This window comes from Lycorma delicatula, chromosome 1, assembly GCF_047948215.1.
Source record: "Lycorma delicatula isolate Av1 chromosome 1, ASM4794821v1, whole genome shotgun sequence".
NCBI classification, from domain to species: Eukaryota; Metazoa; Arthropoda; class Insecta; order Hemiptera; family Fulgoridae; genus Lycorma; species Lycorma delicatula.
Genome location: NC_134455.1, coordinates 275,580,844 through 275,608,060, shown reverse-complemented (window position 1 = coordinate 275,608,060; position 27,217 = coordinate 275,580,844). Strand labels below are relative to the sequence as shown.

The 27,217-nt window shown below is 32.5% G+C and overlaps 1 protein-coding gene across 1 annotated transcript in view; it reads right to left on the bottom strand.

The window, feature by feature from the left end:
- Positions 1 to 23,026, bottom strand: part of LOC142332111 (anoctamin-7-like) — a 223,300-nt gene extending 200,274 nt beyond the window's left edge. Inside the window, exon 1 of the mRNA XM_075378345.1 lies at positions 22,924 to 23,026. The gene's annotated coding sequence lies outside the window, so the exon portion shown is untranslated. The remainder of the gene's footprint in view (positions 1 to 22,923) is intronic.
- Positions 23,027 to 27,217: the final 4,191 nt, after the last annotated feature.

The following is a 27,217-nucleotide window of genomic DNA, read 5'->3' as shown; positions in this document are numbered from 1 at the left end:
ATTCAAAAACGCTACCGTTTCAACGGGCGAACATAGTTACCGTTATCCAGCAAGTTCACAGCAAGGTAGTTCTCATGCCCATTGAGACGTTGTTCATAATCGACGATCAAGATGTAGACTCAGACATCTTACATTGTCATTATGGGGGACTAAGATTTCTCTGCATTATAAAATAGGCAAAAATATTTATAGAGAAATTTGGATGGCCGTGTTAAGAAAAAATTCCTATGTAGAAAAAATATTATAATCTGTATCAGTAGTTAACACCAAATTACAGCCTAGTTTATGAAAATCGGATGAAAAATTTGTACGGTAAGTAAAGTACAGCAAAGTATATTTGTGTTATTCTTTGTACAACAACCATGTTATTCGGAATTGTTATAAAAAATAATTTTCCGTCTCTTTTGGAGGATGTACATCTACAAACTAGATTGCAAATGAATTTACAGCATGTTGATGCAACGCCAGATTTTTCTTTAGTAGCTAGAAATCCCTTGAATTCTAATTTTTAAAACTGGATTGGATGCGGTAGACAAATCAATTAGCCACCACGATCACCTGACTTAACGCCACTAGATTACATCATTTGGGGCCATATGAAAACGATATTATATCAATAAAAAGTTAATATTAATGAAGAGTTACTCATTAAAATACAAAATGCTGTTAAATTTAAACGAAACGATCCTGAGATGATACGGAAAGCCACTGGAAATATTTTACATTGTGAAGGAGGAAATCTCGAACAATTACAGTAACTGAGGTTTGTTATTCTGTTACCATTTATAATTTTTCATCATTATTCTTCTCTTCGTGAGCTGCTGATTAACAAAAGTTTCAGATTTCTGGTGAGTCGTATAAATAAAAGTTTCTAATAATCTAAATATTCCATTTAGTGAACTTCTGTACATTAGTTAAAGTTTAATCAGTATAAGTTTAAATGAATTACAGCAAAAAATTTGTATATGTAATTTAATATGCGTACCAGAAAGTTATCTTGTGTTCAAATCAGATTTTTAGTATAGTATTTCTGTGGGTGTTATGTTGTATAAGTTACAAATATGAAACAAGAATCAAAAATGTAAACAGAACCTTTAATTCTATTGACTTTTACTACCTAATCTTTTAGTTGCAGTTATAAAGTCAAAAATTCTTAATTATAAATTGTGATAAAGATGAATCTATAAAAAATTAAATAGTTTTTTTAACTTTAAAAAAATCCTTTTTCATTAATTACTGTTCTAGAAAGTTTAGTTCAAAATCAAATGAAACAGAACCATGTTTGTTTATTGACTCATTTAATGTAAAGTCTGGGTTTCTCTACATTGAAAAATTAATTGTCATTGGGGTCACTGGCTTATTGAATTAATAGAAAAATTACGTTAATTGAAAAGGGACCATTAAACTCCTACCGCACAAAGTTATGTATAAAGAATACGAGTGCAATTTCTTAGGTGGTGCCTTTTTTGATTAGATGTTTTTACAAAATATTATTGTTTGCTTTATAAGTGAGACAGTAAGGATAAAAAAAATATCATTACAGTAACAAAGGCAAAACCAACCGTCACTCATCCCACGAAAAGATGTTTTTTTATCTACTTGTTGATTCAAGGATAGTGTACCTATCACCACTCCATACTGAGTAAAAGTTGAGTCTTATAAAAAAAAAACTTTTCAAAAGCTATGCATAAAAACAGACTTCAAATTTATAAGTTAATAAAATTTCCCAAGAATCTAAAAGATTCCACTGTTGCAGTCTAGACCCAAGAAGCTCAACTTGCTGCTTTGATGATTTTAAATCACAAACTAAATCTTTAAATGAGGAAAATTAAATGTTAAATTAAATGAGGAAATTTCTCATCAGACACAGAAAGAAATTCATCATCATCCTCTACATCATCTGCTTCATTTTCAGATTGTTCTTCTAGCAATGTTGGATTCGATGGTGGTACAGTTACAAGTAATACCGTTCCATGTGGTACCGGCTATAGAGCTGAGGATACATCTGCATATTTTACAAACTTTCAATTTTTGAATGAAAATTCAAATATATTTATCATACAAAAGTAGCAGCTGGTGAAGTCAACCTTACTTAGGTTGCGCCAAAACATCGGTACAGCAAACGGCATGGCTCGTCGTTTCCCCTTCAACCATTCAGTTATACTTACTCAGCACAATATGCAAATAACATGAAGTGTCCACCAGATTTTATCTTGATTCCCGAGTGCAAAATCAAAATAAAATTAATCAGCTGTTTTTATCAATTCAGAAATAGTCTTTCTTTGAGAATTAGACATAAATTTACCACAGACAACAAAAATGATCTGGATGATTTGAACATACATGAACATTTGCAGAAGCCATATTGTAGCAAATAAAAACGAGAAAAATTACTTTTCTACTGTAAAGAATTAATGAAATATAACAACAAAACACTAATAATTCTGTGAAACACCACACGCGTATATGGAAAAGTGAAGAAGCTAGACTTAATAAGATTTTAGGCTCTGTAATAAGCAACAACAGCTGATTGTATGGTGATATTATACAGACATGTTTGTACGTGTCGTTAAGATACTGAAGGATTCGGGTATGGATAAAGGGGTTCAGAAGTAATAACAAAAGGAAACTCTCCCTTATAATTCACCTCTAACACTTAGAAAATTTTCTTCTACTCATGAAAATTTTATAAATCCAACTTTTAGACGTAAACATCTGACGTCACGAACTGCCTCAAGACAAATTACTACTGAAATAATTTTTTACTAAACTACCAGTGTATCCTCTTATGCACTGTTCCTTATGGAAGAACAAAACACTTTTTAAAAATTACAATAACTAATCAATCTGTCAACCAAAATTCTTGAAATTTCTTACACGTGTCCAGTAATAGTCCGACAACAATTCCGTAATACACAAACTAGTAAAGACAACAAAAAAACTAATCATTACAAAAGAAAAAAAAATAAAAAAAACATTAACCAAGAACGCAGAGAACGCATTCAATACTTGTTACCACAGTATATCCACAAACTCGACTGTGCTAATATGTTGCGATTCTCTAAGTAAACTTGCTGCAATTCGGAACAAGAACATTAAGGACGTCCTATCGCCAACATCTTGTACGTTTTAAATGAACAAGTACAGCAATGTATATTTGTATGGACTCCTGGGCATGCTGGTATTGCAGGTAATGAAAGCGCAGACGAAGCTGCCAGAGAGGCAACAGTCTGTGATAACTTGGATAGAATTCCTGTACAAGCCGCAGATGTTAAAAATTGTAACAATAACTAATGCACTAACTAATACAATAAGAAACAGGTGGAGCAATGATTGGAGAAGATTAAATACCAAATTAAAAACAATTAAAACTTCATATAAATGGAAGAACGACGTGAAGCTGACTCGCTGAGAACAGATGGCAGTGACCAGACTTAGAATCGTTCACACGCGAATAACAAATTCATATTTGTTAACCGGTGAAGAAAGACCAATGTGCGGTGTTTTTAATAAAGCACTTGCAATCAAGCATCTAATGGAAGAGTGTACCATATATGAGGTACCTCATACCTCAGAAAGAGATTCGGACTAATAAATAATATTGCTGCTGGGTTGGAAAGTGTTTTGGGAATATATCTTGATACCGAGTCAAGTATGGCATTAGTTATAGCGTCGACATCGACTTCGATAACTCAAGTTGTTTCAGAGAGTATCGTTCTAGCTGTGAAGCTCGTCCAGTGTGCCTTATCAAACAGCCATCTTCTGGAGATGAGATATATTTTTCTTGTAATGTCAGTTACAATTTACACCGGAAAATGGTCGCTTCCATTTAGATCCTCTAAAACACGAAAAGTGTACCTCGGTGCTATCGATCCACGTACAAGTGCTAGATCTATGCAGGACGTCGATCAATCTCTGATATTGAAAAAACTTTCCTGGACAGTCATTTAAAATAATCAAATTAGAATTCAGCAGTTATTGGTGGGGGAAGCTGAGCAATTAAACGTGTAATATCATCCTTCTTCAAATAAAAATTCGGCAGATATATGCTGCAGATCGCGTGGTTTGCAGCGGACACTTCATTCTGATTATGACCGCTTGCAGATTTGTGTTTACTTCAACCGCTTCGGTGGCAGCTCTAGTCGACGTTAATATGGCTACTCCACCTCTAATTCTTGTATTTGGCGGTTGATCTCGCCGAAATGTACTTAATTGGAAATTTTCATTTCGGCAGAAATGTGTTTCTTGCAGGCATATACAAATTGAGTCTACATCATGTACCAAGCGTTGGAACTCAAAGATGTTTGACAGACATCCATTGATGTTCCATTGAAGAATCGACTCGCTAATATTTAATTAGTTTATTGAATGGTCTGCCTTTCGGACATCCTTTTCTTTCTTCTTTTCCACTTTACTAATCAAAGCCGCGGACATGGATCAGCGCTTTGTATAGATTTTGAGGCAAGAACCTGGGAGACCCCCGACATAGGAGCCGCACCAGTCAACGCCTCAGGCAGGGAGAAAACAGGCTCCTCCTGTGTGGTTTTTTGTGGCCTCTGTGGTTTAGAGGCCATCTTGGTTGCAGGAGGCTTGGGAGTCTCCATCATAGAAGTCTGAGAAGCAGTCACTTTTCTCTCACCATCATCCAATAGGTCACGCAGACGAACTTGGATTTCTGACCTGACATTTGTCTGTTATTCAAGAGCACTTTTGTTCTTAGTCGCCTTATTCTCTGGAGGCTGTACCTTTATCAAAAGTTTTGTAAATTCTTGTGACTGAGAGACTTCATTCTATTGTCTATTATTCTCTCAATCATGATAGCCAAGGTAGGCTCAAATTTGCCTTGCAATGGTTTGTGTCAACAGCAGTTGGAGCAGAAACTATAGCCACAACCTGAGCATAAGTTGTTGTTGACCTAGGCCTACGGGCGTTTGCGATCTTCTTTATTTCGATGTAGCTGACCTTCTGCAGGTTTTTGACTCCCTGCACAGCTACCTCGTCTTTATGAACAGGAAAATTCCTCGACCTGCATGAATAATACCTAAACCTAGGCTTTACAGTTTACGCAGGGATCCTTGCATGGTTCTCTTTCATGAATTTCCTTACCAAGCATCCATAATTGTGGCATACCACTAAACTGAAGAAAAAGGTGAATTAAATGACTTGGTTAGGGATTTAAATTTATCAAAAACTCAAGCTGAACTGTTAGTAGGATCAAGACTGCAAGATTGATATTTACTTTAAAAAAATACAAAAAGTTCGGGCTTTCAAAGCCGACAAAAAGTCGGCTTTGAATGATGAAAATTCTTTCTTTATTGCACAAATATTTATGAGCTTATGTTGCACTTAGGACAAGTTCATAAATCTGAAGACTGGCGCCTTTTCATATATTCGTCCAAGTATAGTTTAAAAGTGGCTCTCCTACACAACGGTAACAAATATCTTCGATACCAATAGTTTACGGTATTAATTTGAAAGAGACATACGATGTGATGAGAGATGTTCTTGAAAAATAAATTATAAAATACATAGCTGGAACATATGTGGTGATTTGAAACTTCTAGCTATTTTGTTAGGCATGCAGTTATGCTGCACTAAGTACATGTGTTTTTCTTTCCAAATGGGACAGCCGAGCTAGGGATAAACATTATGTTACCAAAGAGTGGAAGAAAGGAAATAACATAACTCCAAATGGGAAAAATATTATTCATGAGCCCTTAGTTGAACCCAAAAAAATATTTTTACCCCCTCTCCATCTCAAGCTAAGTCTAACGAAAAATTTTGTAAAAGCAATGAAGAAGGATAATCCCGGATTTTTGTACATCAGGCAAAAATTTCTGAATGTAAATGAAGGTAAAATTAAAGAAGGATATTTGTTGGTCCTCAAATAAGATAGTTGATCAAAGATGATGTATTTAACTCAATGTTAAAAAATGTAGAAAATGCAGCTTGGCCTTCATTTAAAGACGTTTGCAAAGATGTTCTCGGCAAACAAAAATCTCACATTTACTACGATATTGTTAATCAACATCTTACTTCATACAAAGCTATAGAATGTAATATGTCTTTGAAATACATTTCCTCCACTCACATCTGAATTTTTTCCCGGATAACCTCGGAGATGTGACGAACACGGTGAACGTTTCCACCGAGACATGGAAAGCCGCTATAAAGGGAAATGGAATACCAACATCCTAGCCGATTACTGTTGAATATTAATTCGGGATGTGCCTGAGGCTATATATAAAAGAAAAGCATCAGTGAAATCATTCTAACACAGATATGGCCATACAAAATTATAAATTCTACAGATTTTAACCGTATTTTTTCTTAATTTTTTTTTGAAGCGTAATTTATTTAACATTAAGGGTGTTAAAAAAAATTGTATTTACAGATCTGTAATGTAAAACGCAAAAGAGAAACATTAAATTTTTTTTTGTGTATCAGTGTTATTATTGCTATTATGCCAAATCTTGGATACATACGAGTATGTATATGTATTTCAATCCCAAATGTATAAAATTATTGTATATTTTTTAGAGACAGCAATTTATAGTACGACTAATTTCAATTGTAACAAAATAACTCTATACTATTTTTCTTGGAAGGATTCTAATAAACAAGTTTCTCTAAATTATTAAGTATAGATTTTGCATCCTTGTGTTCCCGTCTGAAATATATAATTATATCTTATAAGGTCAGAAATTTAAAATTATAATAATCTTTGTAAATTCATTTAGTGACAAATATTTCATTTTAAAAATAATCAGAAAAAGATTTTTGTTATTAACTTACATTTTTCTTTGTTTATTTAATACGGTAAAACAAAAGATAAAAAAATTTACCAAATTATATATACTGTATACCGTAGGATGTGGAATACATTGCATATAGACTACATAAATTTAATTTACAGGATTTTCGTAGTAGATATTAAGTTATAAAAGCATATAGATTTTATAACTTCCAATATTTATCGTATTTTGTTTTACTTACAAAACATAAATATCTTGTAATTACAGCTATTTATTGTAGTACTGAACTTACACTAATACACTGAATTCATACTCCAGACGTACTAGTTACGTTAGACTAACTAAATCATGATTATTGTATAATAGTTGTGCACTATAAATGGAATACACCTTCAAGAGAATGCTGCACTGGAACATTATAATGTACTGTATTGCGCAGTACAAGAATAACACCTCACTCTTGGTGTCGTTGCGTTTCCAGCGAGTGAATAATGAAAATTTGTGCTAGAACATACAGAATTGTCCATAACGATTTTTCGTGTTGTAACTTTTAGTATCGTTTCTCAAAATACTATTCTTTTCAAGTTAATATCAGATTAATTTGAAATTTAATTTTGGTATGAATATTTGTAGTGAATGTTACATCAATCACCCAAATATTACTATTATTTTTTATTTCTTATTTACTTTTATACTGCTTTAACAATTCTAAATCAATAACTTATAAACAAAATGGTCTTCTTTATCTGAGTATTAGGAGGACTTCTAAAATAAATTAAATTTTTTTTTTCAATGAAAAAGAATAATTTCTAAAATTATTTGATTAGACAGCCACTTTTAAGCAAAATCCTTTAAGAACTTAAGCATCGGTTACATACCGTACTATAATTTAAAAAGGCTAATCAAATTATGTACACTGTCCAACAAAAAAAATACTACAGTTGGTCTTTTTATTGCAATGATGTAAATCCCGAGCTAATTAAAATAAATTAATGCAATTCAAAGAAACGTAAATTTACTTTCAATTGAAAAATTAAAATAAGACACAAAAGTAATGTTATTGGCATATAATTTTCTACTTTTGTACGAAGTTTTTAATTATAGAATTTATGAGTTTTAACTCTATAAATTTGTATTTATTGTAACAGTAACTTTAGTAATAAATCTAAATAGTATTAATAACAGAGTAACAAACTGTTCTCTTTCCTATTCACAAGAGTTATGTAATGCAAATTGAATTCTAACATAATTAAAAATACGTGTATAATTGATAATTTTAGTGTATCACGACGTTCTCCAGGACTTTCATGACCCATTCAACTCGTGAATATAATGGAAAAAGTTCATATAAACATAAGTCCAAAAATGCTTCGTTTGCGAGTTACGGCCACTGAAATATTTAGCTCGGATTTCAACTACCTCGGTGAAATCAGGTCGTACTGAAATTTTTAGGACATTAGGAGCAAAGTTAGTTATTTCTTTTGCGGATGATATAGCACTTCTAACATGAAACATAGAAGACGCACGGATAATGACTGAGAAACAAGAAACAGCATCAAATATAGGACTACAAATCTCATTCGAAAAAACGGAATATGTGGAATAGAACACAAAAATGAAAGATATCTAGAAACAAGATACGGCAAGATCAATAGGGTCAAAATGTTCAAGTAACTTGGAAGAGTGGACTCAACCAAACGGACTGAATAAAACAGCAATATAAACATGAATTAAGAAAATGGAAAAAGTCTACGGAATAACGAAGAACCGATACATCAAAAAACATATATCCATACAAGGGAAGATAAGACATTATAACACTATCATCAAGCCAGAAGGATTATACGCCGTAGAATGTTTATCCATGAACAGAAAAGGGGATGTCAAGGAGATCGAAAAGCGGGAACGAAGAATACTACGGAAAATTTTAGGATACCACGGAAAAATAAATAAAGAAGAGTAACGACTACGGAGGAATGAAAAACTCTACAATAAAACTAAGAACTCTAAAATCACAACGACTGCAAGAAAACGAAGTGCTAAAAGTGTTAAATTTTATGAGCACGTAAGGAGGATGGATACAAACAGGCTGACGAAATTGATTTTTGATCATCTTACGAAACTCAGAAACACAACAAATTGGGTTAAGGAAATCAGAAGTGATCTAGTGGAAACGGGCATCCTGGAAGAAGAGATAGCTGACAGGGATGTTTTCAGGAAAAAGAAATATAAGTGGAATCAATTTAAAGAACAAAAACAGGTACGCGGGACAGATTAAAAGTGAACTGACAAACAGAAGAAGGCTAGCAGTGAGCGAATGAAGAAAATTTGGGAAGCAAGAAAGATAAAACTCAAGCCAAGGTACATCACAGTCCAAAGAAGACCTTAACGCTTAAAAACAACATTTTATGTATATTAGATATTTATTATATTAAATTAGTTGATACTATTATATATTACTATTAAACAGTAATGTATAGTAATATATATTACTATATACTATATTATATATTATAATATATATAAACAGAGCGGGCTTCGCCCGCGCTATGTTGCTACTCTCGTTTCCGTCGTGGTCAGAACGTTCTTCGTTCGCCCTTTTTGTAGCCAGGCGGCTCTTCCTCTTGCCACTCCTCTCTACACTCATTAAACTCATGCTTGTGAGAATAATAATCATAAATAAACATTAAAGCCTGTTCAGTTTATAAAAATTATCATAAATCATAGTTTTGCAATTTCTCCAGAGCAACATTTTGATCAGTACAGAATTTACTAATTGGTTTTTGATTTCCAGTTGCGACTTCGCTCTTGAAATACATAATCACCATTACAAATATAAATTCCTATCGATGTTACCAAATTTCATAAAGATAAATTCAATAGCGGTAGCATAAAAAGACAAGAATTTTAAAAAAAACATTTGTTTTTCCCCCTTAAAAAATTAAAATTTAAAAAGCTGAAAATAGTTTTTAGATATTCATTTGATAAGTATTTTCAAATTCAAATCGAGTGAATATCACGATCAGTATAGTCGGAAATGGAAATACTTATCGGAAATATTTAGAATCGGATATATGTAATTTATTAAAGTAAAAATTAATTTCATTTTTTAAATTATACTCATACTATTGAAAATTTTTTCTTATGATGTGAAGCAAGCGTAGATTGAAAAATGAAAGGCAATAGTTTGTAAGAAATAATAAAAAACGTAATAATTTTTTCTGAAAGGAAGTTAGCATATTTAAAAATGTTTTCCAATATTTATTATTTTTATTATTATACACAGAACCACTCATCTACGAACAATATCATTGTATATAGTTAATATCACCATTTGTTTAGCTATTATTATCGACAAAGTTAAATCGATCTAATATCAAACAACTGAATTATTAAAACTTTCTTTAAAAGGAACATTAAGTGATCACTTGGTTACTACTTATTTTACTTAAAACAAACACATGATGCACAGTTAAATATAATTTTAACTGTGAATTGAATCTGACGTCTGTGTGCGTTTATGTGAGTGCATATTTTGTTTGATATTTATTCCATAATATTGGACGGGGTACTTTTAAATTATATGGTTCAAATATTGTCTTTTATTATAAAATTGTTATTCTGAAACCGCTTGATGTAGCGATGTCGTTCTGTCGTGCGTCTAATAATGATAGTATTGATGTGATATCGTGTGATTATATGTTAGCCTATTATGTTTTGGTATTAATGTAATGAAATACTTATATACAGTACGATTATTAGAAATAATAAGTTATCCCATTAGACGTAGTATAAACAAGGACAATACCTATAATTGTATTACTATTATTTCGTTATATAATTTTATTATAGCACTGACGTGATGTCGAGTGGCGCTGTGATAAAATCAAATAAACAACTTCATTTGTTTGGAAATTAGCATAGTGCACAAAATATTGAAAATATGCATCTCAAACCAATGTGAATGCACTACAATATTTAACATTTTGTAATTGCCAGGTCTTATACATTAATTTTCTAAATTATTGAAAGACCTTAATTCATTTACAACCGTCTTCTAATTCCAACCGTAATATGAAATATAATTTTAAAGATTTACTTTTCACTAAATCCACTGATTTCAACGCCTTAACTTTAGAGGTGCCCCTCCAGTTTCAAACCTACAAAAAGCGCTTAAAACATTAAAAATTGTTAGAAAAAGCTCTAAAAACATTAAAAGATGTTATATTAGGTTATTTTTCTCTTTTTTACTGTTTAGCCTCCGGGAATCACCGTCAGGCATTACTTCAGAGGATGAATGAGGATGATATGTATGAGTGTAAATGAAGTGCATTTCTGAGATTTGTGGTTAATTGAAACCTAACCACCAAAGAACACCGGTATCCTCGATCTAGTATTTAAATCCGAATGAAAGTAACTGTCTTTACTAGGATTTGAACGTTAGAACTCTCGACTTCGAAATCAGCTAATTTGCGAAGACGCGTTCACCACTACACCAACCCGGTGGGTTACGTTACCTTTCACATGCCTTCAGAACTTCGGCTTTTACAGTTACACTACTTCCAGGTGGAAATCAATCACGAGCTGATGATATGGTCTCCTCTCTTTAAACAAATATTCTGCCAAATAATCTTCGAAGTGTTCAGATTTTTTCCCATCACAGGTAAGAAATACCGTATATTTCGCCAACGGCTCTCGATTTTCTGGGTATGAACTGACAGCGCTTCCTCATCTGAAATCTTCTTATTTCTCTCTTGCGCTTCTCCATTAACTTCCGTGTACACAAATTCTACACTGTGGTTCACTCGAAGGTGCCTGAAACCTTCATCACCGAGACAGTCGTGCGACTTAAAAACAGTCTGAGATGATTGCTGTTCCCGATAATATTCGATCCCTTATTATGTTAAGTAACGTTTCTTTTTCTTCTCGGTACTGGCAACACAAAAACCTCCGGACCACGTTCAACGCCACCAAACACCCACTGACCGTACAATCGTCAGCCTCTATTGGACTTCCTATTTAGCTTCGTCTATTTCAATGACATTTTCAGGACCATCGATGTTCTCTGACTTTCTTATCGCCCAGTCAACACACACTTCCCTCCAATAATTACTCCAAACAACCACTCACTGTTGCTGAGGAAAAATTCAATTCATGCTCTATAAACGCTTGTTTGTCTCGTGTAAGAAGGAACCACAACACTACGAACAATAAAACTTTCTCCCTAGGTAATAATAGCATTTCGTACAATGTTCCCTTCGTTGTCGCCTTTTCCCACATACATTTTGCACCCCATACTGTTGCATTGCAACGGAAACGATAAGTTCCTCTACGCTTATTGATTTTCGTTTCCTTCCCACACTTTCAACACTGTGTTCTAAAATTTAGTAATCCTTGCGTCTCACGGAAATTCAGTAGATTCTTTTCATTATTCTTATATAATTCAGTAAAGCTCAAGGCAGAAATATTACATTCAACGCACCAATTCGCCATGCTATACGACTACCGTGCTCCTCAAGCATCGAAACCTTCCGCGTCTTGCAAATAGTACCAAAATTCTGAAGGTAAGTGACAGGTAACCTAACCTAACCCACCGGGTCGGTATAGCGGTGAACGCGTTTTCCCAAATCAGCTGATTTGGAAGTCAAGAGTTCCAGCGTTCAAGTCCTAGTAAAGGCAGTTATTTTTATACGGACTTGAATACTAGATCGCGGATACCGGTGTTCTTTGGTGGTTGGGTTTCAATTAACCACACATCTAAGGAATGAGACTGTACAACTGAGACTGTACAAGACTACACTTCATTCACACTCATACATATCATCCTCATTTATCTTCTGAAGTAATACCTGAACGGTAATTCCCGGAGGCTTAACAGGAAAAAGGACAAAGGTAACCTAACCTAACCAAACATTTTTTAATGTTTGAAGTGCATTTTGTAACACTTTTATTTTTTTAAGTACTTTTTTATAGGGTGGCCTCTAAAGTTAAGCAATTTTAACGATTTACTTTTATTTTTGTTTACTGGAAATATTTAGTATTTCCTGGGTTAGTTACTTCCAGGCAATTACGAATTTATTTAAACAGGAAATTATAATAGGATCTACAGAGAATATATTTTTATTTTAAACAAAAAATAAAAGAAAGTTAATTAATAAATATTATTTAATTTATTACTCACTTAAATCACTGCTTAGCAGCGTGTACAAATGATCAATATTCTGATGCCATATTGATATTTAAAGTATTTCCGAGGAGAATTTTAAAATGGCGGATTAAAACTAAATTCAAAAATTTTGTTAACCTAAAAAGTTTGTAAATTTATTTCTTACGAAATAAATTTACGAGTGAGAAGCGGAATATGTGAATAACTAAAAGAATAATGTGAAATTTTAGTTTTAATTTATTATGTCATGGATTATTTTAGAAGACTATTTTTAAATCTTATCAATGGTCCTCTTTTGGAACGGCTAATAAACTAATGCATAGTTGAATCTGTAACTTATTAAGAATTATTGTATCAAAATTAACAAAAAACATTAAGCATTAATTCTGAACAAAAAACTGATTGCAAACTCGTAAAGCAGTAACCATTCCGATTCTATAAATTATGCTGTATTTTCGTAGCAAATTGTAATAACACTTTGTCTAAGAAGAGAAAGAATTTCGTGAGTGAAGAATAAAGAGCAATTAGATAACATAATTTTAATTATCCTAAAAATCAAGTCTGACATATTTTATAGTTTATTTTACGTTCTCTTAAAATACAGTAATATTATAGAAAATACGGTTATGAAATCTTTTTCTCCAAAAATTTAAAGAAGTTTTAAATAAACTACTTAAAAATTCATTAAAAAATTTATATTAAAAGTTCGACGATTTTTCATTTCATTAGATTATTGCTAAACTATTCATGGGAAATCTGAGAATTTTTAATGTGTTTTTCCTAATGTTTTACGAACCTTTAATTATGGTTTTTTTCAGTCTAGTAAAACGGCCTCGGTCAGCTTCGTCTGACGAGGATAATCTTGCTACAGCGGACGAAGATGGTGTCAGGTGTAAGAATGTTCCCTTTGTTGTTATTCGAAATAATCAGGAAGGTGGCTGCCTTCAAAAGGTCTCACCTTTCCTGATTAACAAATGCGTCACAGAATGTATTGGTTCTCCGAGGAACATTAAGAAATTACGAGATGTAACAATTTTGGTGGAAACATTTAACGATGAGCAGAGTCGCTCACTATTACGTCTTACCAATATGGGCGGCATAAACATAAGTACGGAATGCCACAAGACCCTAAATACCAGCCCAGGGGTAATTTTTTTCGTGACCTTCTGGAAATGAATTTAAGTGAAATTGTTGACAAACTTCGTACCCAAAGTATTGTAGAAGTGAAACGTTAATGAAACGGCAGAACGGGACAGAAGAACCGACGCGGTCTCTTATACTAACATTCGGTCTTCCTGCTCCACCAGAGACGATTAAAGTGGGTTACCTTTCTGTTCGGGTACGCCCATTCATACCCAACCCACGGCGATATTTCAGATGCCAAAGGTATGGTCACACTACAACATTTTTCTCGAGAACGGAGATCTGTGCTCAATGTGCCAATGAAGGTCACAATGAAACTAACTGCGAGGAAAGTGAAAAATGTGCAAACTGCAGTGGTTCGCATACAGCCCGCTCCCGAGTTTGCCCAACCTTTAAGGAAGAGAAGGCAATTCTCAAGATCTGTAGTGAGCAGAAACTATCTTTCCCGGCTGCACGCAGGGAATATAGAAAGATAGTTAACTCACGGAACCTCGTCAAACCAGATGTGTCTTTCGCCACCGCTACGTCAAAGCAAACTCCTTAAAATGTTCATAATCAACACTGCGGATCCTGCAATGAACTTAAGAAACTCGTTCAGAAGCTATCTGATCAAGTTATTTCGTTTGCAGCCACTATTTCAAAGCTGACGAAGATGAATAAAATGTCCTACGTCGCAGTAAATGATTCCAACAGCGTGATCCATACGAAAGTTCCTGCTCCCAAAGTTCTACCGGTACAAGCAGAGACTACCACGGCTAGCAGTAAGCCAACTAGTAAGCTCCCCATAAGGGGAATCCACATAACTACCCCCTCTAATATACTAGAATGGGATGGCAATATCGGCATCCCAATCTAATGTCTCCTCCACCATCACCCCATATACAGGAGGATATGGTTGAAATACCTCCCGACCCAAAGGCGTCGGAGTTATCTAAAATACAGAATACGAAAAAGAAAAACCGAATCACATAGAACTAAATTTTATATTGTTTACTAAGTATATTTATTTTTATTTTATTTTTTATTTGTTTATATTTTTCCCTTAAGAGCATTATTCAGTGGAATGTTAGAGGTCTTCGGTCCCGCATTGAAGATATTGGAGTACTGGCACACGTGCATGATCCGATAATCATGTGTTTCCAGGAAACTCATCTTCTACAACATGATCCAATAGCACTCAGAGGATACTTCTGTGAGAGATAAGATTGTGTAGTAGACGGTAGAGAAAGTGGTGAGGTGGCTATTTTCATGAAGGATGAGATATCGGCTGCAATGTTTCAACTGACCCCTCTCGTTCTTGCTGTTGCAGTAAAGATCTCTATCCCATTCAAGTTACATATATGCAATCTGTACCTCTCACCGAACACTGAGTTCAGTGCTCTGGATATCTCCTCACCCAAATACCATCTCCATCGTTAATAATAGGCGACTTCAACGCCCACCATGTTTCCTGGGGCTCAACCTTTTGCTCCACTCGAGGAAATATAATACACAGTGTGAGATCAGGCTTAGACCTCTGTTTGCTGAATAATGGATCTCACACATTCATGTCTTTATCATCTAGTACTATGTCTAACATCGATCTCTCCACATGCTCACCGAATTTGCTCCCTCATCTTGGTTGTTCTGTTTGTGATGACTTTCACGGCAGTGACCACAAACCAATTATTACTGGTTTCGGTGTGGACCACGAGGTTAAGAGAAGGCCACGGAGGTGGATTGTTGAAAGGGCAGATTGGGATGGATATCATAAAGCCTTCCAATCACAGTATGACGATGGTGCAAACATCCTTGAGCAATGTTTCTCTTTTATGTCCATGATATTTGAAACTGCCAACAGATATACCCCACAAACATCGGGTAATCCTAAACGTCCTTCCGTTTCATGGTGGAATGATGATTGCAAATGTGCTATTAAGAATCGTCGGCGAGCACTACGTAAATTTAATAATAGACCTACAACTGAACATCTAAATTTATACCGCAGGGCTAAAGCGGTATGCCGTCGGGTCTTCTTGAACGCTTAGAGGAATTCATGGACGAAATATGTGAACACCATCTCACATACTACTCCCACGTCTACTGTGTGGAAAAAAATCCATGGAATTTTCAGATCGCCAAGACAATCTATTCTCGGTCTCATCGATGAAGGAGAACTCCTTTCATCATCTTCGGCTGTAGCAAATACTTCAAATGTTCATAATCAATACTCTGCGGATCCTGCAATGAACTTAAGAAACTCGTTCAGATGCTATCTGATCACCGAGAAAAATCTTTCCGCTCGGTATCTCTCACTTCATCATATAATAAAGATTTTCAGAGGTACAAAGTACAGATAGAAATACTGTCGTTAAACATTGGTGATTCGGTTGGTGAATTGAATACTCCATTCGGATTTAACGAATTGTTACATGCACTTAAGAACTCACGTGACACTTCCCCTGGACCAGACAACGTTCGCCTTGGTATGCTTTCACACCTTCCTAATTCAGCACTACAACAACTTTTGAATATTTACAATGGTTTATTCTCCGAACAAGTCTTTCCGCCCGGCTGGTCAGAAGCATTTATTATACCAGTACTAAAGCCTCGTAAAGACAAAACCGATCCCTCAAGCCCTATTTCTTTAACAAGCGTGTTGTGTAAAATAATGGAGAGAATGGTAAACCACAGGCTTACATGGTAGTTGGAGAAACATGGCTTTCTTTCTTCGGAACAGTGTGGTTTCCGACAAGGCCGATCTTCCATTGACCAATTAGTGTCAATGGAAACAGCCATACAAAACGCCTTCCTAAATCGCCAACACCTCGTTGCTATCTTCTTCGATATAAAAAAGGCGTACGACACAGCCTGGCGACGTGGTATTCTTAACGCCCTCACGAGATGGGGAATCAAGAGCAATATGCTTGCTTTTATCCGGGGATTCTTCAATCACCGAACGTTTCGTGTTCGTGTAGACGATTCACTTTCGGACAGTGTCGTCTCAGAGAATGGAGTACCTCAAGGTATTGTATTAAGTGCCACCTTGTTTTCTGTAGCCATAAACAGCATTACCAATTGTGTATAGGCTCCTGTCTCATGTTCTCTATTCGTTGACAATTTTGTTATTTACATTGCGAGCCGTTCAACGCCCACTGCAGAGCGACTACTACAGAGCACTATATTTCCCCTTGAGGCTTGGTCCAGAACTACTGGTTTCACATTTTCAGCCGACAAAACGAAATGTGTAGTCTTTTCTCGGCTACGAACCCCTTCTATTCCGCGAGTGTTGCTGAACAGAGAGCTTATTGCTATCTCTCTTTACGTAAGTTTCTAGGTTTGCTTTTTGATAGCCGTCTTACTTGGGTCAAACATGTAAAGAAATTAAGGACAAAATATACCAAACTTTTAGATATGATACGGGTCCTTAGTAACACCAATCGGGGAGCCGATCGGTCGTGTATGTTACGTTTTTAGTATTCCCTTGTTCGTTCCCGTTCAGATTATGGATGTGTCGCCTACTCTTCAGCTCGTCAAACCGTGCTTAAAATGCTGGTCGGTGTACATCAAGCTTTTCTTCGGCTTGCCACAGGTGCGTTTAGATCAAGCCCTACCACAAGCTTACTTGTAGACTGTTGCGAGCCATCACTTTGGGATAGACGAGACCAGCTTTTGTTATCTTATTTTGCTCGTCTCAAAGAACAGCCAAATCACCCGGCTTTTGACCCAGTTCTTAGAAATCCTAATTTAAGAAAGTATGAGAACCATCCACGCTGTACTGCACCTGTAGGTGTCCGTACCCGAGTCTACTGCAGCATATAAATGTTGACACTCCGTCGTTCTTTCCATCATGTCCGTGCCCATATCCTCAGTGGAGAATTAACCTTGTAAATTTTACATTTGACCTTACAACATACGATAAACAATCAACACCACTTACTGTTTTCCGGCAAATGTTTCAGTTTATTCCCACCAAGACGAACCCAGACGCGGTAATATACACTGATAAGTCGAAAGAAGACAATACGAAATAATTTTATTTTACATAGATCTCTTTTAAAATACAATCAATTAGTTTGTGCTAAATCGTAATAGAAACCTTTAATTAAAAATTCATTTTCTAAAAGGTAATTTTCAGTTCTTCCTATAATTATGAATTGGTTTCATAATGCACATTATTCTTAGACACTTAATAGCTTTACATTTGGAGATATGTACCAAAATAGTGCCTTTCTTACCCTTTGGTTTTCCTTTTTAATAAAATAATTAAACTAATGTAATTTTATAACCACAATTTTTTTATTATTATGGCAGAATTGCAAGAACTGCTAGTTATTCTTCACCTTCACTGAAGCAAAATATACCAATACACGTTTCGGCCATCTGTGCCTGGAAATTCATAATTTGTGTTATTTCATCAATATAATTCTTGGATTTTATAACAATTTTAGATACCTTATTCAACTTTCGAAACATTTTTAAAATTTAAAAGAAAGGCTTTATTGTAAAATTGTATTTTAAAACAAAAGGATCTATGTGAAATCCTACCTTATATTTTCAAAATGGTAATTTTTTAACCGAATTGTTATATGTTAAGGAAATTTTTAATCTCCTATATGAGAAAGAAAATTCAGATAAAATTACAGTCTAATTCTGGTTTTTGAATCTTGGACATCCGAAGAAGTCACTCGAATCTACCGGTGTTTCAGTGAAAAGCACAACGAAATTAGTAAAATTCTAAATTGTAGAAAACCAATTCAAATTAATAATTTTGCATTATATTACATTTTTTGAAAATAATAAAAAAATTTATTCATTTACTTCATATTACAATTTATGACTTTAAAATCTTATTAACAAAAACACATTAAATAAATTAAACATTAAGTTAAAATAAAGTTATAATTTTAATAAATTAAACATTAAGTTAAAATAAAGTTATAATTTTATTTAATCATCTCTACTGTTTATTTTTTTTAATACTTTAATATCCTATAAATAATTAAGAATTCCAATGTACGTTAAAGTAAAATAATCGTAAAACTATTTAAGACTTTCCAAATAAAAAAATCAAGCACTTTCAGAATGCTAATTTTGTACCGAGATTCTTGTAAGAATATAAGTTGCTATCTTCCGCCAGGTTATCGTGCAAACCATTATATACCTGTATTTTTATAAGAAAATTAAATTTTGATTAACTTTGAAATATTGATTAGTATTTTTACTTTAATTTCGATCTAAATTAAAGTAAAATTTTATTTTGATCACTAATATCAGAAGAAATTTTTCTGACCACACATAAGGTAAAAAGCCCTTCATCTTCACTTACATTTCATCCATTTTCTCCACTTAGGCTCAGCATTTTAATTTATTCCTATTGTTTTCTTCTTCTGGGTCAAGGTGCGCTCCATTTACATTTTTGTCATCTTTTCATCGCAAAAAATCCTTACAGGTCAAAAAGTAATAACAATCGTGGATGAGTTACACCTCTGTCTGCCCTCAGTTCTGCACTATGAATGATTGCAGAGCCTTTCCCTAAAAGAACATTCCGTACGTATGAATTGGGCGTGTCACCTTCACTTCACTAAACTTTCCTACCTAATAAGCAGCATGATTATTCGGTACTGTATAGACAGATGACAATATGAAAATTTTTCCTACCCTTTTCCCTAGTATGATATTTTCCCTAGGCACGGCATGATAGTTCTAGGTTTTCTTGAAAGAGCGCGATTATAACATCTGACAGAAAAATTGACTGTAGATTATTGTTCAAAGACTTTACTAATAATTGTAATTTATTAACAGTGAATGATGAAAAAATAAATAAATTATCAAATTATAATTCTGCTCACTCCACCAGCGTTACAAGCAAAAATAAATTTTCATTTAGTTAGTAAAATTAAAAGAATTATAATAATCAGAAATAACAATTTTCAAAAAAAAAAAAAGAAAGATCGCTTCCACTGTGAAATCATGAGATAGTCAGTGAGTTACAACAGCCTAGTCTTTATAATTGAATTTGCTTTATAGGTGAGGTTCTTACGTAACGATGTTATAAATAGCCCAGTGCAACGCTTCTTATTTATAATATATTGAACTCGTTAATGTCATTATGCTGTTCTAACACGAAACATCATTACAAAAATAATTTAATATTTTCTTATAAAAAAGGACTCGGATTTGCATGAAATTAATGAAAAATATATAGATTAATACTCGTACAAAAATATGACTACCATTTAAGGCAAGGAAAAATTACATATGTTTCACGTCAATAACAAATAAAATTAACAAATATTTATTGAATTAATATTAACTTTAATCTCAAAAGTCTATTTTAAATGAAGAATAATGGTTATGTGGATGTAAGTCTCTAAACTGAATGAGAGAAAAAATATGACGTATATATATTTGTATTAAAACTGTAAAGTAACAGAACAGTTTTCGCCCACATAATGTACAACTTTGAATACAACATCAGTAAAACTAGTGGACTAAATATATAAATGAAAACAAAATATTCATTTTATGTAAATAAAAGATTAATTTAAATTTAAAGTTAATAAATAAACATTAAAAAAATAGTTTTTATTTGAAATTTCCCAAATAAAATAGTTCTTGACGTGACTAATGGCTTGGGAATAGAACCCGTGCTATTACATTTAAGAATTCCGAGAAAAGTGTGATGTGATTGTATGACAGGCTAACTAATAATTGCTCATTTTTTTTATAAACCGTTCTGTGACCATAACTTAATGCAGAGATATTTATAAATATCATTATTTGCAGTCTACTCTGTAGTAACAACACGTTTTATCCATTATTTTGCAATAAATGTATTTGTGTTTTTATTTAGAGTACAATGATCGAACAACTGAAAGTAAAAATTAGTAATAAAAATTTCAGTTGCAGAATAAGAAATATCTTTAATGATCTATTAGAAATTTGCTTAAAGAGGTGATGAAATCGTCATTTTTCTTGGTATGTCTTGAGATGCAATTTTCTGGGAGGGGAGGGGAGGTGAGGGAGTGCCCTTTCCTTTTCCCGTTTCTGAATTGCCAGATCATGTATTCACATCTTACCTATATACACAGAAACTGTTTATATATCACTTTAGGTATTGTATTCCAATTTTATTTGTATTTTAAGAATAAAAAGATGATGTAACTTTTTAGAATATTAATTTATTGACGTAACGACTAATTTAAATATTATCATTTATTAAAGAATTTATTTAGCTTGAGGTTTCTTAAACAACGTTATATTAACAAAGTTAAATTATATTTTGTTACCTTTTTTTACACTTTTGAAGAAAAAGGGAAAGTTAACACTTATACAATTTACGTTTCTTCGAACAATTTAAAATATATAATATTTCATTTTTAGCCGATTCATAGTACTTTAAAAAAAGATTAATCGAATAATTTATGTTAAATTAATACTGACATCATAGATACACATGCAATCAAATCCCATTCAAATCATATAATTAAAATTTTACTCGCATCAAATTATAAGTACCGTATCAAGCTACTACCTAAATATCAATAATGCGTTGTTAGATAAGTACGTCTGAAACCGGGATTATATGAGCGATTTATGATGAGTAGTAGGTTAAACATGATTTTATAATATTTCTAATAAAGTTACCCTATAAATTACTTTTACTGACAAAAAAATTACGCAAAATACCCATTAAAAGTATTTTTATAGTTACAATTTTCGATCAGTTATTACAGTAACTGATAGCAAAAACATATTACACATAATGTAAACGAGATGGGCTCCTAATGGAGCTCTCTTCATTCAAAACCATAATATATTTGTATAACAGTAACTATTGTTAAATATTTATGGAATACACATTAAGAAACATTAAAAATTATCTATAACGTTAACTGGGTTTATCATACTTGAAAAAGTAAATTAAATGTACGGGTATTTGTATTAGCTTCTATTATGTTTATTTACTTCATGCCACGATGATTAGAATCAGTGTTAACACTTGTACAATTTAAGTTTCTTCCAACAATTTAAATTTTATTGCATTTTATCCCTCGTACTTCACTATGTATTCAAAAACATAATTACATACTCATTATATTATAAAAATTGAAATTTCTACAGTTGCAGATCACTAAGGTATAAATAAATTTATGATATATTAAATACTGAAAAAATTATTACTAATATAAATTATATTTAATGCTAGAGAGATAATAATATGAAGGGCCCTTCAAAAATAAAAATAATGCAAGTAACATTTAAAAAAAGATAATTTGTAATTTTGAGTATTCAGTATGAAAAACCAATATTTAATTAACCTTATGCGCATTAAAAGTGTTATACCTTTAAAATTATACGGAAAATGTAGATTTTTATTTATTGAAGTGAGGAATGTAACACAAAAAAATGTAAAATATTTACATAAAATATTGTTAAGTAATTGAAATTAGTAATTATTTAATATTTTTTCTTATTATGTTTAACCACCCTACATTGTAAAAGAGAAGTTAAATGATCACTAAGATAAAATATTCATCTTTAATCGAAGGTAAGTACAGTCTTAAATGATTTATATATATAATATTTTTCGTGCTTTCATGCTAATTTAAAGAAAAATTGGTGTATCAAGTATAATTTTAGATATTAATAATTGTAGTAGGAATAAACACAATTTTTTTCTTCTGAATTTTTACATAAGTAATGACTTAATAAAAATGACCTTTCTATTTCATATTGTAATAGGAAGTTTGGATTTGGTAATGTCAGCAAAAGTTAAAGATGCGATGTTTTCACTAATGAGAACAACAACAAAAATAATAAAGTGCCACTTAAAATCATAGTTGTGTAGAAGAATGACAAGGTGGCAAGGCTCACCGAGGCAGGCGCCGGACGCTGCTCAAGAGCGATGCGAAGAAAAGTCAGCACGTTGCCGCTCTTTGCACTGAACTGACCGAAGCTAGCGCAGCGTCAATCGATATCTACAGTGCTGCTATCTGTTAGTCACTGCTTTCCCTTTGAAAAACCCACGGAAACCGCATCTGTCTGTTTTACGTCATTGATAACAAACGGCTGTCTGATTCTTATCACGACATTCACAACTTGTCGCAAACTTAGTTTAAATTTTCATTTTGCTTGAAGTTCAATAGAAAAGTTTCTAAGGCACTTATCTAGCAAACAATTACATAGAATGAGCTTCCTATTTTTTAACAAAAATTATCATTATCTTAATCTGATTGACACTTTTTTTTTGGCACCTACAGAACTATTTAACATTTAATTTACAAATGTTGAAGTAAATAATAAGTTGTATAAAATTAAAATCAATAAGTTGTTGTCTTGAGTACTCATATAAATAGAAAATAAAATGAATTTTTATGAACATTTTTCTGCAGGTTGCTTCTATAAGTAGGTATTACGAAAATACCCGAATTGCGATCTTTAGATAAATATAGAATACTGCCAAACTATTTAAAAAAAGTAGATTTTTTAATTCATATGAAAAAAAGGTTGTACATTAAATAGACCTAAATTATTACGTAGAAAATAGTAAAGTTTTTATTCGTCGTAAGTATTGTTTGGTTTGATCTGTTTCCCTATTCCTTTCTATTTCGTTTATAAGTATAAATTTCATGCATTAGTTAAATTATTGTAGATTATCAGAAACTAATAGAACATTAGTTACCTGAAATTTTTCTCACTAAACTACATTAAAAGAGAAAATTTCCGACCTCCGTGGCTGAGTAGTTAGCGTCTCGGCATTTCGTGCGGAGGTCCCGGGTTCGAATCCCGGTCAGTCATGGTAGCTTTTCATACCAATTTTCACCTGGGTAAAGAACAAGGCTGTTAATGCCTGCTATTTCATAACAAAAAAAAATATAGAAAATTAAAAGTAAAATCTGGAAAACAAATTGCTGCTTCAAATTCTAAGAATAAGTGTACAGATTAATACTACATTATTACTATTACTACAGCTACGTTCACTATTCTCAAAGAAGTATTGCTACAGTCCATGCACTTCAATCTGCCGGAGTTTCAGTTTCAGTTATTTAAGTTATTTCAAAGGATTTGCCAAAATTTCTATTACATTGGCAAAATATCAATTTTACCTTTTTTAAATTTTTTATCAACTAATTTAAAAAAGAAAGTTCGTATCAATTTTTCGTAGTTATCATGCGTATTGGAAGAAAATATTTTATAACTCAATCAATAGAAATTCGTATTTAATTTATCTTCTATTTGTATAAACCGGTTTAATGCATATATGTAATTTTTGGTGTAAGTGAGTGTAATATATGCGCTAGATCAAATTATATATTTATTTGATATAAATTTCCTTGGAAACACATTTATTACATAATTAATATAATGTTGCCAATATGTTAAATGCTGTTAAACCAACTGAGCGACCAGTTAGCTTAACAGGTGATTAATTTTTATTGATTTGAATATAACATACTGAGTGAAATTCACTTTTTGATTCATCCTATAATAGGTATTCGAGAAACATTCTTGATCACATTTTTCCGCGTGGTAGGTGTGAGGATCTATGTTACAAACAGATTTCACATTTGGTGTTATTATGTTTCTTTTTTTTTATGACCTTAGTTTCTTACGAAGTCTTGTTAACTTTGTACAACAATTAGTCTTTAACAGTTTTTATTCTACGGAAATGTTAATTTCTGAATACTTTATCATGAAAATATTCAGAAATAAATTAGAATTTAAACAAATAGAATTAATTTCTATATTTAGAATTTTTTTTTAATATTTTACTAATAAATTTTTACAAAAATATTTAATATTTTTTTGTTCTAAAATTCCAGTGGAAATTTAAATAATTTAAAAATAGCTTCCTGTTTGTATGATTCCTTTTCGTTCTATCTTACCTTGATCCTTAGAACAAATTTTTAGTCTTTTTATTTTTTTCTGGTTTGCGTTCTAGTTAATTCTATAGAATAGAACCAATATTAGAAAAAAAATATTGGAGAAGCAAAAAGGGTGTTAAAAATAGATTTTGTTTATTAAAGATTACGTTGAATAATACTACTGACTTTTCTATAAAAATTTACTTAAAAAAGACCTTCGATATTTACAACTTGAAATATTGCAAGCAGTATTAGTATTACTGTTGAATTATTGGTTTTTATTTACAAATATTTGATCCTCTCTACTCTTAATAATTTATCATTTTAGATTCAGTCTAAACACTTTAGGTATCGTATAAATAGCTACAATAAAGGTGTTTTATTTAGATATCTAAATATTGTAAATAAATTTAGTACATTTTACTCTCTTAAAAATAACATACTTCTTAAACGTCAGTGCTTTACGAGACTTTATAATGCTTTTGTGTGATGCATAAATTCGATCACATAGGAATATCAAAAATTGTGTAAGCCAACAAAAAGCCGTTGTATTTTTGAAAATCGTTATATTTTTTATCTTGGTACTTAAAATAACAGTTTTATTAAGTTTTCAACTTATCTTTGTACATAATTTTTTTATATATATATATATATATATATATATATATATATATACATATTTTTATTAATTTATTTACGGTTATTTTATTTCTTATGAAGGTATATTAGTAAAATACACCAATAAGGGACATGTAAAATATGTCTCTCCATTAAATGCTGATTAATGCCTACTGTTTCTGTGGAATGGATCGGAGCCTTCTACCCACGTAATTGGCTAGCTGTGCTAGTAAGTCCTACTTCCATGAGTTTTCATAGTGGATTGAACTGTGAAAAATGCATCGTGGCGTGCGGAATATCATTGTGTAACAAGATGGAAGGGGATGAGCGTAGGTGAATTCTCAGCGCCTTAAAACGGAGATAATTCGGCTAAGGCTTGTATTTATTCCGATTCCAGATTGGGGGTTGAGGAGATCTACTTCCCTTCACTTCAAATGTTTTACACTCACTAAATTTGCTAAATGTGCCTTGAATTACTGGCCGGTAATATCAGACTTAAAAAATGGAAACAAATTTTTTAGATTCGGACATTGAATATTAAAGGTCTTTCAAATAAATATAAGTTTTTAAGAAGATAGATAATATGGAACTGGATCTGTTTTGACAAAAACAAAAGAGAGAGGTAAAGGAAATAAGAATGAAAATTATTATATGTATTTTTACATTGATGTTAATAAAACTGAGAGAGCGCAACGTGGTGTATTAATTGCTATTTATCGTGTAGATGAGATGCATTACAAATTGAGAGGAGGTGAATGAGAGAATAGTTCAAATGGAACTGGTAAGTGTAAATGTAGTTCATGTTGTATTGGGAAGGTTTGGTGAGACAGTGTTTATTATATTAAAAAAAATTGATGGATATGTGTGATGGTCTTTTCTTGGAGCTAAAGAATGAATACCATCAGCACAGAGATAGATACAGATAAATGTGAAAGAATTCACCCAACACGGGGATGTAGATGTATATTGTTTAGGTCAAATTTCAACGGAAGCTTTTGGGGCTTACCATACATCACAATGTGGATCGGATTGTTATTTAGTGAGAGCTAAGGTTTATATTGCAATAATCAATCTAAGAACACCAAGAGATGACGAAAATTAAGTATAATTTAGGTAGTCTGGAAAAGAAGTTAGTTGCAGTTTTATATAATCATTGAGTGTAGCGGAAGATAAGACTCTTAGGAAGATGAATCAAAATATTAAGGGAGTGATATGGAGCTGCTAAAGAAATATTGGAAGAACAGGCATTTAAGCAGAGGAAGACTGACTGGGCGAATAAAAGATTACACAGGAAAGTCGCTTTGAAAAATCAATTATTTCTAAAACAGCACGTGATGCAGAGCCAAGATAATCGGACAGAATACTCTACAATAATTAAGAAAATTAATAGATGTTCGAAAAAATTAACAGGGGATATGGGAAAGAAAATACGAAAGGATTAACCATTGCCTTGGAGGTACAAAGATATCCTAAACGTGTAAATCAGGGAATTAAGATTTTAAGGCTGGTAAATAGTTATCGATGGTCGAATTGAGCAACTGGAGAAAGCTTTTTTGAGAGGCTTCTGACTGAATACAGACCTGAATTTAATTATGTTTATGATGTACTGCATGTTCAGAAGGTGTTTGGGATAGAAGAGATTTCGGTATCAGATTTTAAGAATGCTTAGAGAACATAAAGACAGG